The sequence below is a fragment of the Grampus griseus genome (assembly GCF_964374135.1).
Source record: "Grampus griseus genome assembly, chromosome: 5".
Classification (NCBI taxonomy): domain Eukaryota; kingdom Metazoa; phylum Chordata; class Mammalia; order Artiodactyla; family Delphinidae; genus Grampus; species Grampus griseus.
Window position 1 is genome coordinate 129,265,544 of NC_138998.1, and position 15,079 is coordinate 129,280,622.

Sequence of the window (15,079 nt, forward strand, 5' to 3'; positions counted from 1 at the left end):
ATTTGCAAATATTTTCTTCCATTCTGAGGGCTGTCTTTTCGTCTTGTTTATGGTTTCCTTGGCTGTGCAAAAGCTTTTAAATTTCATTAGGTCCCATTTGTTTATTTTTCTTCTTATTTCCATTTCTCTAAGACGTGGGTCAAAAAGGATCTTTTTGTGATTTATGTCATAGAGTGTTCTGCCTATGTTGTCCTCTAACGGTTTTAGACTGTCTGGCCTTACATTTACATCTTTAATCCATTTTGAGTTTATTTTTGTGTATGGTGTTAGGGAGTGTTCTAATTTCATTCTTTTACATGTCGCTGTCCAGTTTTCCCAGCACCACTTGTTGAAAAGGCTCTCTTTTCTCCATTGTATATGCTTGCCTCCTTTATCAAAGAAAAGGTGACCAAGTGTGCAGGGGTTTATCTCTGGGCTTTCAATCCTGTTCCATTGCTCTATATTTCTGTTTTTGTTCCAGTACCATACTGTCTTGGTTACTGCAGCTTTGTATTATAGTCTGAAGTCCTGGAGCCTCATTCCTCCAACTCCACTTTTCTTTCTCAAGATTACTTTGGCTATTCGGTGTCTTTTGTGTTTCCATACAAATTGTGAAATTTTTTGTTCTAGTTCTGTGAAAACTGTCATTGGTAGTTTGACAGGGATTGCATTGAATCTGTAGATTGTTTTGGGGAGTATAGTCATTTTCACAATGTTGATTCTTGCAATCCAAGAACATGGTATATCTCTCCATCTGTTTGTATCATCTTTAATTTCTTTCATCAGGGTCTTCTATTTTTCTGCATACAGGTCTTTTGTTCCCATAGGTAGATTTATTCCTAGGTATTTTATTCCTTTTGTTGCCATGTAAATGAGAGTGTTTCCTTAATTTCTCTTCCAGATGTTTCATCATTAGTGTATAGGAATGCAAGAGATTACTGCACAATAATTTTGTATCCTGCCACTTTACCAAATTCATTGATTAGCTCTAGTAGTTTTCTGGTAGCATCTTTAGGATTCTCTATGTAGAGTATCATGTCATCTGCAAACAGTGACAGCTTTAGTTCTTCTTTTCTGATTTAGATTACTTTTATTTCTTTTTCTTCTCTGATTGTTGTGGCTAAAACTTCCAAAACTATGTTGAATAATAGTGGTGAGAGTGGACAACCTTGTCTTGTTCCTTTTCTTAGAGGAAATGGTTTCAGTTTTTCACCATTGAGAATGATGTTGGCTGTGGGGTTTTAATATATGGCCTTAATTACGTTGAGGTAAGTTCCCTGTATGCCTACTTTCTGGAGGGTTTTTACCATAAATTGGTGATGAATTTTGTTAAAAGCTTTTTCTGCATCTTTTGAGATGATCATATGTTTTTTTCTCCTTCAGTTTGTTAATATGGCATATCACATTGATTAATTTGCATATATTGAAGATTCCTTGAATTCCTGAGATAAACCCCACTTGATCATGGTGTATGATCCTTTTATTGTGCTGTTGGATTCTGTTTGCTATCACTTTGTTGAGGATTTTTGCATCTATATTCATCAGTGATGCTGGTCTGTAGTTTTCTTTCTTTGTGACACCTTTGTCCGGTTTTGTTATCAGGGTGATATTGGCCTCATAGAATGAATTTGGGAGTGTTCCTCCCTCTGCTATATTTTGGAGGTGGGAGTTCTATATTTTGAGAAGGATAGGTGTTAGCTCTTCTCTAAATGTTTGATAGAATTCTCCTTTCAAGCCATCTGGTCCTGGGATTTTTTTGTTGGAAGATTTTTATCACAGTCTCAATTTCAGTGCTTGTGGTTGATCTGTTTATATTTTCTATTTCTTCCTGGTTAAGTCTCAGAATGTTGTGCTTTTCTAAGAATTTGTCCATTTCTTCCAGGTTGTTCATTTGATTGGCATCTAGTTGCTTGTAGTAATCTCTCATGATCCTTTGTATTTATGCAGTGTCAGTTGTTACTTCTTTTTCATTTCCAATTCTATTGATTTGAGTCTTTTCTCTTTTTTTCTTGATGAGTCTGGCTAATGGTTTATCAATTTTGTTTATCTTCTCAAAGTACCACCTGTTAGTTTTATTGATCTTTGCTATCATTTCCTTCATTTATTTTTCATTTATTTCTGATCTTTATGATTTCTTTGCTTCTGCTAACTTTGGGTTTTCTTTTTTTTATTATTCTTTCTCTGATTGCGTTAGGTGTAGGGTTAGGTTGTTTATTTGAGATGTTTCTTGTTTCTTGAGGTAGGATTGTATTGCTGTAAACTTCCCTCTTAGAACTGCTTTTGCTGCATCCCATAGGTTTTGGGTTGTCGTGTTTTCATTGTCATTTGTTTCTAGGTAGATATTTATTTCATTATTGATTTCTTCAGTGATCTCTTGATTATTTAGTAGTGTATTATTTAGCCTCCTTGTATTTGAATTTTTTCCATATTTTTTTCCTGTAATTGATATATAGTCTCATAGCATTGTGGTCAGAAAGGATACTTGATATGATATTAGTTTGCTTAAGTTTACCAAAACTTGATTTGTGACCCAAGATATAATCTACCCTGTAAAATGTTCCATAAGCACTTGAGAAGAAAGTGTATTCTGTTGTTTTTGCATGGAATGTCCTATAAATATCAATTAAGTCCATCTTGTTTAATGTATCATTGAAGGCTTGTGTTTCCTTCTTTATTTTCATTTTGGATGATCTGTTGATTGGTGAAAGTGGGGCATTAAAGTACCCTACTATGATTGTGTTACAGTCGATTTCCTCTTTTATGGCTGCTAGCATTTACCTTATGTATTGTTGTGTTCCTATGTTGGGTGCATAAGTATTTACAATTGTTATATCTTCTTCTTGGATTGATTCCTTGATCATTATGTAGTGTCCTTCTTTGCCTCTTGTAATAGTCTTTATTTTAAAGTCTATTTTGTCTGATATAAGAATTGCTACTCCAGCTTTCTTTTGATTTCTATTTGCATGGAATATCAGTTTCCATCCCCTCAGTGTCAGTCTGTATGTTTCCCTAGGTCTTAAGTGGGTCTCTTGTAGACAGCATATATATGAATCTTCTTTTTTCATCCATTCAGCCAGTCTATGTTTTTTGGTTGGAGCATTTAATCCATTTACATTTAAGGTAATTATCAATATGTATGTTCCTATTACCATTTTCTTAATCGTTTTGGGTTTGTTATTGTAGGTCTTTTCCTTCTCTTGTATTTCCTGCCTAGAGAAGGTCCTTTAGCATTTGTTGTAAAGCTGGTTTGGTGCTGCTGAATTTTCTTAGCTTTTGCTTGTCTGTAAAAGTTTCAATTTGCCCATTGAATCTGAATGAGATCCTTGCTGGGTAGAGTAATCTTGGTTGTAGGTTTTTCTCCTTCATCACTTTAAATATGTCCTGCCACTTCCTTCTGGCTTACAGAGTTTCTGCTGAAAGATCAGCTCTTAACCTTATGGAGATTCCCTTGTATATTATTTGCTGCTTTTCTCTTGCTGCTTTTAATATTTTTTCCTTGTATTTAACTTTTGATAGTTTGATTAATATCTGTCTTGGCATGTTTCTCCTTGGATTTATCCTGTATGGGACTCTCTGTGCTTCTTGGACTCGAGTAACTATTTCTTTTCCCATATTAGGGGAGTTTTCAAGTTTAATCTCTTCAAATATTTTCTCAGTCTCTTTCTTTTTCTCTTCTTCTTCTGGGACCCCTATAAGTCAAACGTTTGTGCATTTAATATTGTCTCAGAGGTCTCTGAGACTGTTGTCAATTCTTTTCATTCTTTTTTCTTTATTCTGCTCTGCAGTAGTTATTTCCACTATTTCATCTTCCAGGTCACTTACCTGCTCTTCTGCCTCAGTTATTCTGCTATTGATTTCTTCTATAGAATTTTTAATTTCATTTATTGTGTTGTTCATCATTGTTGTTTGCTCTTTAGTACTTCTAGATCCTTGTTAAATGTTACTTGTATTTTCTCCATTTTATTTCCAAGATTTTGGATCATTTTTAGCATTATTACTCTGATTTTTTTTCAGGTACACTGCCTATTTCCTCTTCATTTGTTTGGTCTGATGGGTTTTTACCTTGGTCCTTCATCTGTTATGTGTTTCTCAGTCTTCTCATTTTGCTTAACTTATTGTGTTTGGGGTCTCTTTTTGCAGACTGCAGGTTCATAGTTCCCATTGTTTTTGGTGTCTGCTCCCAGTGGCTAATGTTGATTCACTGGGTTGTGTAGGCTTCCTGGTGGAGGGGACTGGTTCCTGTGTTCTGGTGGATGAGGTTGGATCTTGCCTTTCTGGTGGGCAGGACCATGTCCAATGGTGTGTTTTGGAGTGTCTGTGTCTTTATTCTCTTGTTAGGCAGCCTCTCTGCTAATGGGTGGGGTTGTGTTCCTGTCTTGCTAGTTGTTTGGCATAGTGTGTCCAGCACTGTAGCTTGCTAGTCATTGAGTGGAGCTGGGTCTTAGTGTTGAGATGGAGATTTCTGGGAGAGTTTTTGCCGTTTGCTATTATGTGGAGCAAGAAGGTCTCTGGTGGACCAATGTCCACCTGTCCAGAGCACCAAGACCCTGTCAGCCACACAGCTCAGAAGAAAAGGGAGAAAAAAAAAAAGCAAAACAAAACAAAACAAAATAAAATAAAATAAAAAGTGATTGAAATAAAAACTAAAAAAAAAAAATTAAAAAAGTAATAAAAGAAGAAAAAATGAAGAAGAAAGAGAGCAACCAAAACATAAAACAAATCGACCAATGATAACAAGCACTAAAACCTATATTAAAAAAACCCACAAAAATCAAAAAACAAAATGGACACACAGGACCCTAGGACAAATGGTGAAAGCAAAGCTATACAGACAAAATCACACCAAGAAGCATACACATCCACACTCACAAAAAGAGAAAAAGAAAAAAAATATATATATATATACAAAAACAAGAAAGAGAGCAACCAAATCAATAAACAAATCTACCCATGATAATAAACTCTAAATACTAAACTAAGATAAACATAAAACCAGAAACAAATTAGGTACAGAAAGCACACTCTAATCTACAGTTGCTCCCAAAGTCCACTGCCTCAATTTTGGGATGATTCGTTGTCTATTCAGGTATTCCAGAGACGTAGGGTACATCAATTTGATTGTGGAGATTTAATCTGCTCCTCCTGAGGCTGCTGGGAGAGATTTCCCTTTCTCTTCTTTGTTCGTACAGCTCCTGGGGTTCAGCTTTGGATTGGCCCCACTTCTGTGTGTAGGTCACCCAAGGGCTTCTGTTATTCACTCAGACAGGATGCGGTTAAAGGAGCAGCTGATTAGGGGGTTCTGGTTGACTCAGGCCACAGGGAGGGAGGGATTTGGAATGTGAAGCAAACCTCCAGTGGCAGAGGCCAGCGTGACATTGCACCAGCCTGGGGCGCACCATGTTCTCCCGGGGAAGTTGCCCCTGGATCACGGGACCCTGGCAGTGGCAGGCTGCACAGGCTCTAGGGAGGGGACGTGGGGATAGTAACCTGTGCTCACACACAGGCTTCTTGGTGGCTGCAGCAGTAGCCTTAGCATCTCATGCCCATCTCTGGGGTCCGTGCTGATAGCTGCAGCTTTCGCCCATCTCTTGAGCTCGTTTAGGTGACATTCTGAATCCCCTCTCCTCGTGCACCCCGAAACAATGGTCTCTTGCCTCTTAGGCAGTTCCAGACTTTTTTCCGGACTCCCTCCTGGCTAGCTGTGGCGCACTAGCCCCTTCAGGCTGTTTTCACACAGCCAATCCCAGTCCTCTCCCTGGGATCTGACCTCCAAAGCCCGAGCATCAGCTCCCAGCCCCCACCTGTCCTGGCAGGTGAGCAGACAAGCCTCTCAGGCTGGTGAGTGCTGCTCAGCACCAATCCTCTATGAGGGAATCTCTCTGCTTTGCCCTCTGCACCCCAGTTGTTGCGTTCTCCTCTGTGGCTCCAGTGCTTCCCCCCTGTCACCACCACCCCCATCTCTGCCAGTGAAGGGGCTTCCTAGTGTGTAGAAACTTTTCCTCCTTCACAGAACCCTCCTCGAGGTGCAGGTCTAGTCCTTATTCTTCGTCTCTGTTTTTTTCTTTTGCCCTACCCAGGTACGTGGGGAATTTCTTGTCTTTTGGGAAGTCTGAAGTCTTCTGCCAGCTTTCAGTAGGTGTTCTGTAGGGGATGTTCTACATGTAGATGTGTTTCTGATGTATTTGTGGGGAAGAAGGTGATGTCCACATCTTACTCCTCCACCATCTTGATGGTCTCTCCTATGAAATTATTTTTGACTGTGAGTAAATGAGCTCAACATGAAAAATAATTGGAGACTGACTGAAGGTCTTCTGAGTTCTAAAAATTCACTCCACAAAAAGCCCTCGAGCATTATTTAATAAATTTAAGTACTATGTGGATAATAATAGCAATCAATAATTGATCTCCCTAACATTGAAGGTAAAAGTCTTTTATGTTGTTTTTGTTTGTTTATTTTTTACAATAACAAAGTATATCTTGATAAAACATTATTATCCAATAAACTTAAGAAGGAAAAAAAATGATAATATTATGATTAAAAAATATTTAAATTTGGTGTCTTGAGATTTTCAAGGATAAACATGTACCATTTTTCCTCATTACATGCAGCCACTAATCCCAGACTTTGGAGACTCATGTTGTCTTGGTGTTTCATAGTCTGGTTCTCCAGACACATCTCCTCCATGGCTTGCCCTTTACTGCAACCATGACTTACCACAATAGACCTGAAAAGAAAAAATGGATAAGATTTAGATGAAAATAAGTTAGGCAAAACCTAGTATACATCCTTTTTTTCTCCACCTAATACTCTATCATGAACATTTATGTCATTACACATTGATGTCCACCTCATCATATTTATAATGGTGTTGTATTCCATTGTATGAATGAGCATAAGTATAATTTAAACATAATTTTCATTATCTACTGATTAAATGTCTTTTTTAACTTACAATAAAGGATAAAGGAAGGCATTTTGTAAACTCTCTCTTTGAAGAAAATTATATTTTCTAGAAATTACACTTGGCCTATGTAACGCATATTCTATTAATGTTGCTTAAACAAGTAAGATGTTTATTATTCTCTCATAAAGACAAAGGGTAGAGTTTGGCAGCTCAGGGCTGACACAGCTGCTCTGATAATTCCTGGAGGATGGAGGCTCTGTCTAGCTTCCTCCTCACAGCAACCCAGAAGGGGGCACTTGCTCCCAAAGTCCCAGAATGGCTGTGTCACCTTCAGGCAAAAGGGTGAAATGTGCAAAGGAGCAAATACCCAAGCTCCTGAGTCTGTCTCTATCAGAAGAAAACAAAACTTTTTCTGAAGTCTGACCTAGAATGCTCCCACTTAGTCTCACTGGCCAGATATAGGTCCCATGACAAAACTAGGTCAAGGAAGTGTTGGTAGAGGCGTGTTTTAAAAAAGCAGATTTCTACCCTAAACAAAATTGAGACTCTCTTAGCAAAGAAGGAAAAATAAATTCTGGGCATGCAACTCTTAGTATCTATTGCAGAAATATACACATAAGAGTTACATCTTATTTACCAGTTGATTAAGTGCCCAGTGATGTCTTAGGTCTGATCTTGTTACAGCTGTTATGTCTCTAAACAAAATTACTGTTACACATAACTTGTAGTTTAGGTCTATCTATTTGTCAAATATTTTAAATTAGAATTATATGAACATTTCCTATAGTAATAGGAGAGGAGAATGGAGAGAAACATCTATTTCTTATTCCTTAACAACAGTCAGGCAACATTCTGCCCAAGATTTCTTAGCAAAATAGTTAATTCAGTTTCCTTGTGCTAAAAAGACAAAGGCCTAATTTACGATAATGGTGAAAGTTTCCATAACTGTATCATAAAACAGCTGAGGTTACCCTATTGCTTTGCCGAGGAAGAGTTCAATTCCTGATTACATGTTATGTCATTCATCTTTACAATATACATATCTCCTGTGCTTCCAATGGTACTGCTTTTCACTCCATCTCAGCCACTCACTTTCATGGTACTCAACCTGCATATTATCATCATATGTGAAAAATGTAAGGAAATACTGATGACTGGGCTCCATCCCCAGAGACGTTAATTTAATTCAGCTTTGATTTAAACTCCCCAGGCAATTCTAATGTACAGCCCCAGAGAAGAACAGCCTAGACATTTTTATTCTCATTAACTCCACTCCCTCCATAGCTTAAACTCAAGCTTCTCACTCTCTGACCTTCATCATCTCCCTATACTATACAATAACATTTTTGACCCTGCTGAAATCCACAATTGATTGATTCACCACATTTTCAATACCTCTAACTTTCACCATGTCCACACTTCCTCCCTAAAGCACCTTAGATTCCCTTGCATACACCCTCACTTTCTAACCCCAATTTTCTCTGTTTCACTCTTCTGGCAAAACCTCAGCTTTGATTAAATCCAGCTCTCCATGGACTCTGTAGTAAATCCAGGAGGCTAAATACGCCTGAAGAAAAAAATTAAAAGAGCCAATCCACTGTCGCAAACTTCAGGCAGGTCCTTATTTCTGCCATACAATCATATTACTCTTTTCTAGTCTATTATTTGTCTATTATTTTCCCACATTCCCGAAGGACTACTGTTTACTTTTCATCAACATCTCTCCTCACTTCTCTAATTTTAGCTGATAGCATTGATTTTAGCTTCAGTGAGTGAAAAAAATGGAGGAAATTCTTCTGCCACTGAATCTATCAACTGATTGCAGCTGAATTTTATTCTAAGCCTGCTCCTATTAATGAAATCCTGTCTACGTCCATCCCCCATGTGTCAGATCCTATTTGATATCTCAAACATATAGGTTGAAAGTCATCACTCCAGATGTTGGCCATCTCTTTCCTGCATTATCACCTTCCCCTCTCGATTGTATCATTCCCAATAGCACTGTATTAGTTTCTTATTGCTATTATTACAAAGTATGACAAATTTAGTGGCTTAAAAGAATACCAATTTATTATCTTACAGTGTTAGGGACTAGAATTCCAAAATAGATTTGCAGAGCTGTAGAGAATCTAGGGAAGAATTCCTTTTTTTTTTTTTTTCTATTCCACCTAGAATAGCTGCCTAGAGGCTACCTGCATTCTTAGCTCATGGCTCTTTTTCTATCTTCAAGTACATAATGTAGCATCCTTGTATCTCAATCTCTCTTTGTCTCTGTCTCTCTGTCTCTGTCTCTCTCTCCTCCACTTGCATCACTTCTCTTTCTCTGGCCCTCATGCCTCCCTCTTTCCCTTATATGGACTCCTGTAATTGCACTGGATCTGCCTGGGTAATAATTACATTGGCTCCATGTGTACAATGGGGCATCATCTCCCGCATCACAAGATCCTTAATCAGATCTGCAAAATCCTTTTTTTTGCCATGTAAAGTGACATATTTCAAAGGCCTTGGAGATTAAGACACAGACATTTTAAGTGGGCCGTTATTCTGCTTACCATAAATATTCAAACCGACTGCAATACAACCAAATTTTAAAAAAGAAAGAGAAAAACACAACTTTCTCCTGACCACACAATCCCTTCCTACTGCTGTTTCTCACCTCTTTTTTTAAACTAAAAATCGACAGGAGAGTTTCCCCTTCTTGCTACCTTTAATTTATCCCTTCCCATTCTCTTTTCAAACATTTTATTCTTCACAACTCCCATAAAATATATTCTAAAAGTCACTGGTGATGTCCACATAGTTAAATCCATCATCAGTTCTTAGTTCTCAACCTACTTAACTGATCAGATTTGTCCTAGCTGACAACTTCCTTATTCTTGCAGTGCTTTGTTAGTGTAAGAGGTGCCACTTTCTCTACTGGTTCTTTTCCTATCTCTCTGGTCACCTTTACTCCTTCTCCTTTGTGAGATTTTCCTCATTCCCTCAATTTCTAAACACCACAGTGTTCCAGAGTGACCCTATGGATGGTTTTAATTCTTATATGCTGACAGCACCCAAATATTTTATCCTCAATCTGGCGCTCTCCATAATTTCCTTTGAAAAATCTTACAGGCATCTCAAATTCAGCACTACTAGAACCACATTACCAGTTGCTACAAACAACCACCCCAAACTTCTTAACCCATTCTCAATGGTAGCTCTCCTTCTGAGTTCATGAATCCAAAACCCTTGTTTTTTGTTTTAATTTTTATTGGAGTATAGTTGCTTTACAATGTTGTGTTAGTTTCTACCATACAGCAAAGTGAATCAGCTACACATATACATATATCCCCTCTTTTTTGGATTTCCTTGCCAGTTAGGTCACCACAGAGCACTGAGTAGAATTCCCTGTGCTATACAGTAGGTTCTCATTAGTTATCTATTTTATACACAGTATCAATAGTATATATATGTCAATCCCAATCTCCCAATTCATCCCCCACCTTTGGTATCCATACATTTGTCTTCTAAGTCTGTGTCTCTATTTCTGCCTTGTAAATAAGATTGTCTATACCAGTTTTTTCAGATTGCACATATATGGGTTAATGTACAATATTTGTTTTTCTATTTCTGACTTAGTTCACCATGTATGACAGTCTGTAGGTCCGTCCACATCACTACAAATGACCCAATTTTGTTCCTTTCTATGGCTGAGTAATATTCCATTGTATATATGTACCACATCTTCTTTATCCATTCCTCTTGATGCAACTATACTCCAATAAAAATTTTTAAGAAAAAAGGAAGAGATGCACAGAATTGGCTCAGGAAACCTAGTATAATCTGGCTCAAAATACCACTATAACTGCTATCCAAGACTTGTTGTTTCATTCCCAACTATGATTTTTGTTGCCATGACTGTATATGTATTTAAAATACATAGCATGCTTTAACTTATTTCAAACATGGCATAAATTGTATCAACATTTTACAAGTTTATTAAACTCAACATTGCTTTTGAGATTTATAGCTCTACCTTGCTTATTTAAACTGCAATGTAATATTCCATTGGGGGATACATTACCTTGCATTTTGCTAATTGCAGTAAGACTAAGCCTCTTTTCTTGTTTCTTGGCCACTTTGATTTCTTCTGTGAATTTCTGGTTCATAACTATTGCCCATTTTTCTGTCAAGATGTTTCTTTTTCTTATGGTTGTGTAGGAGTTCTTGAAGAATTCTGCCTGGAGATCTTTGTGGATTATGTGAGTTGTAATCCTTCCTTAGTATAAGACTTGTCTTTTAACTTTAATTATGGGTTCTTTGAAAAGAAGTTGTAAAATTCATAAGTTTGACTACTCTAAGTAAATATAACTTTTATAGTATGTGAAAAAAAACCCAAAAACCAAAAACCTGGGTTTTTATCCTCATGTTCTCCTTTTATTTCACCTTTCAGATTCTATTTATCAACACATCTGTCAGTTTTGCCTTCAAACGTACCCAGAAACAAATGACCTTTCCCCACCTCCACCACTCTCCAAACCATGTCATCTTCGTCTACACTACGGCAATCTGCTCTCCCAGCTTCTACCCTCGTTCCCTGCAGTTACTTCAACACTACAGCCAGGATAATCCTTGAAAACAAAGTCAGATCCTGTCATTTCTCTGATTAATGCTCCAAAGGCATCGCTTCTTACTCTGAGTAAGAGCTTACTATAGCTCACTACCTGTACGAACTCATACCTGGCCACTCTCTCCCTTGCCTCTATTGCCAAGTGAAGATGAAAATGAGAATTAGTCACACTGCATGAGCAGCTTTCCCTTCCAGGCTGAAAAATGGGAAGCTGCTCTCTCCTCTCCCCTCTGCACGACGATGCCTCTTTCTGGATATCCACATGGCTCAGACCCACACTTTCTTTAGGTCTTTGCTCAAAAAATCTTACCTGACCACTCAAAATAAAGTAAACACTCTCCCTGACAGGTGCTCCTATTCCTTGATTCTGATTTGTTTTTCTCAATAGTTCTCCCAACTTGTTATATTCTATATGTGGAAATAAGTGAAGACTAACCAAAGGAGAAAAGCAAAGTCTAATTATTCAGAGCTTGCTATAGCAAAGGAAGTCAGCCACTTCTATTTGTGTTTTGACAGAGACTCAAAGGCAGGCAGAGGAGAAGGAAAGCTTTATAGTGGGAAAAGGGAAGTCTTCAGGTGTGTCCAGAGGGAGGGTTTTTGGCAAGGGGAAAGCAGAGGTAGGCTCACTAGAAGTGGGACATCCTATGTGATCGGTTAGATTGGTTTTCTCTGGTTGGTCTTAAGTTGGAAGCAGGGACAAAAATTAGGGAAGCTGTCAGTTATTAATCAAATCCTGATCATTTGGGGCCAATTGTTAAAGAAGTTATTGTTTAGCTTCCCGAATTAGTACTAGAGGTAGTAGTTTGACTTCCTACAATTCTGACTTACAGTAGGCTGGCTTCCACAACTATTTATTATAGATTAAGGAGTTGGTTTCTTGGGCAGGTTGCTGCAGGTTGTGGGTCAGAGTTCTATTTTTATGTATGGCTTGGCCATTGTCATTTGTATACTCATTTTCTGATATATTTGTCTTTATAGATGTCCATTTTCTGTTTCTCTCCACTAAAATGTAAGGTTGGTGATTTATTATATGAGTGACTGGGATTGCTGTTTATGAATTTCCTAATCCCCAGTGTCTTATACATAGTACAAGCTCAATAAATATTTGCTGAATGAATAAATAAAAATAGGGCAGATATGATCTTACCTATTTTCATGAAATGTTAAATGAAGGATAAGTCACATCAGGGAGAAAATGGAGACTGAATTATTTAAAGTAATTTCAGAAGCCGAGATTCAGCAAATACTCTCTCCTCTATTTTGTTTGTATAGATACATTATCTCTTGCTTGTAAATGACTTGGAAATGACCTTTAAAACTACTGAGTATGGAAAAGGAGTTTAATACAGGAATTAGTTATATACATTGCTCAAAGCTACTCAGTTAGCTGGAAAAAACGTTGGAATCCTGGCTTCCTGGATGAGGTTCTGGTCGTCTACATTGGGCCTGATAGATTTTTTGGTGAAAGGTCTTTTGATTTAGTCTTGATTTATAAAAACCCTCTCCATATGAATAATGCTATCTGTGTTCTAAGTCAAAACTGTTTTTATGTCACAGTTGATTTGAAATTTACAAGAATAGATGGGACCAAGATAGTACCTGAGTACACCTGTCACAGTTTCTAAGATAAGAAGAAAGAGAGAGAGAGAGAGAGAAAGAAAGAAAGAAAGAAAGAAAGAAAGAAAGAAAGAAAGAAAGAAAGAAAGAAAGAAAGAAAGAAAGAAAGAGAGAGAGAGAGAAAGAAAGAAAGAAAGAAAGAAAGAAGGAAAGTTAGTTTTCATCTGAGTCTCCTCATTATTAATGTGATATTTTCTTCTCAGCACTTATTGTGCAGTGAACTGGGGCAAGCATTCTGTGAAAGTATTTCCATTAGAAGTCAGTAGAATATGAAGTAATATATTGAAGACAAGTATCCACAGACTTGATAAAACCACTGGCATTTACATCAATTAGTGATAATCTACTTTTAAAAGATCCAGGATCAATGAAGCAGAATAAATTGCCCAGAAACAGATAGTGAGATATGTATGCATTTACTGCTTGATAAATAATGCATCAGCAAACTATAGAGAATGGATTATTTAACAAATGGGACTGAAAAATTAGCTACTTGGGAAATTAAAAGTTTATATTTGCCTGTTGCATGCTAAAAAAAAAAAGTGAATTTTCTCTATGGAATAAGGATGGCTTAAAAGGGTAAATGAAAAACAAAGTCAAAGGGCAAAATGAAATTTAAAAAAAAAACACATTGTGTTGTTATTTAAGGGTAGAAATCAAACATACAACTTATAGTTGTTTAACTGATTTTTTTTTAATTTGGATATTTCCAAAATCCTTTAGTTAAACTTAAAATATAAAACTTTTTTCAAGCTAGATCATTAATTTTTCCATTTTTTTCCCATATTTTTATTATTTTCCTCAGAATTTAATGATCTTTTTTCATCCCTTTCCTCGACAGTCCTGTTTTGATTTTTCTGCCAAGTTATCAACTATCTACTGTGTTTTATATACTTCTATCCTTAAAATATGCATTTATAAGTTTATTAATTTTTCTCACTATGAAAATATTTGCTCATTAAAAAAATGGAAGCACAGAAAATTTTTTTAAAGAAAACAGTAATCACACAGAAGTTTACAGTTTAACCATTTTATTTTCTCTCCAGCCATTTCCTTTTATTTGGGTGTGGGTTCATCTGTTTGTGTGTACGTATGTAAGAAGGAGAGAGAGAGAGAGAAACTATTAATCAGGGTTATGGTGAATAAGGAATTCTTTAACTCTTTTTATTCTATTTTCATAACAATATTTAGGTCATTAAGGATTCCTCAACAGCAGGAAGACATACAACTGAGTGAACAGATACACTAACATTTAACCTTTCTCTGTGGGACACTTAGAATGTTTCCAAATTTTCACCATTATAAGTAGTTTTCAAATGAACACAACTTTACAAAACATTTGGGAACATCTCTGATTATTACTAAGCATAAATTTCTAGATTATAGAAATTTTTTCATCTATCTTTTTTCTTATCTTGGCCTGTGTTGGGGAAATATAATTAAAAACAAAATCTTCCAACCCAGAAAACCTGTCCACAAAGGTAGCAGAGAAAGAAAATAGTTTCATTATCGAATAAGCATTAAACCATAATGTGACATGCATCACAGGCAATCTGCTAAGTGACTGCAAAGACAGAAAGAAATCTTACCTTTCTGTAGAGCCACAAAGATACCACCAAGTTCATACATATTTTCAGTATAAATATTTAAGAATCCTTCAAGTAAAAGGATTTGAGAGTGCCTTCGTCACACATAGTTCATCCTCAATTTACCTGGTAATTAGGGTGACCATCTATGTTAGCTAATTTTCTTTATCCAGAGGAGAAACAAGATTCTCACATCTTTATGGCAGGAGGCTGTTTTGCAACATGGAACAAGATACCCACTAAAGTTAGGCTCCTTTTTGCTGACAGAAACTGGAAGATAGTGATGTTTACATTTCAAAGACAGGGCATCTAGGTCCTAGAGAAAAACATTCTTGGTTCATAGAGCTGACAAAAAGCTCTCTAGTTTTTTAAAGAATTTATAT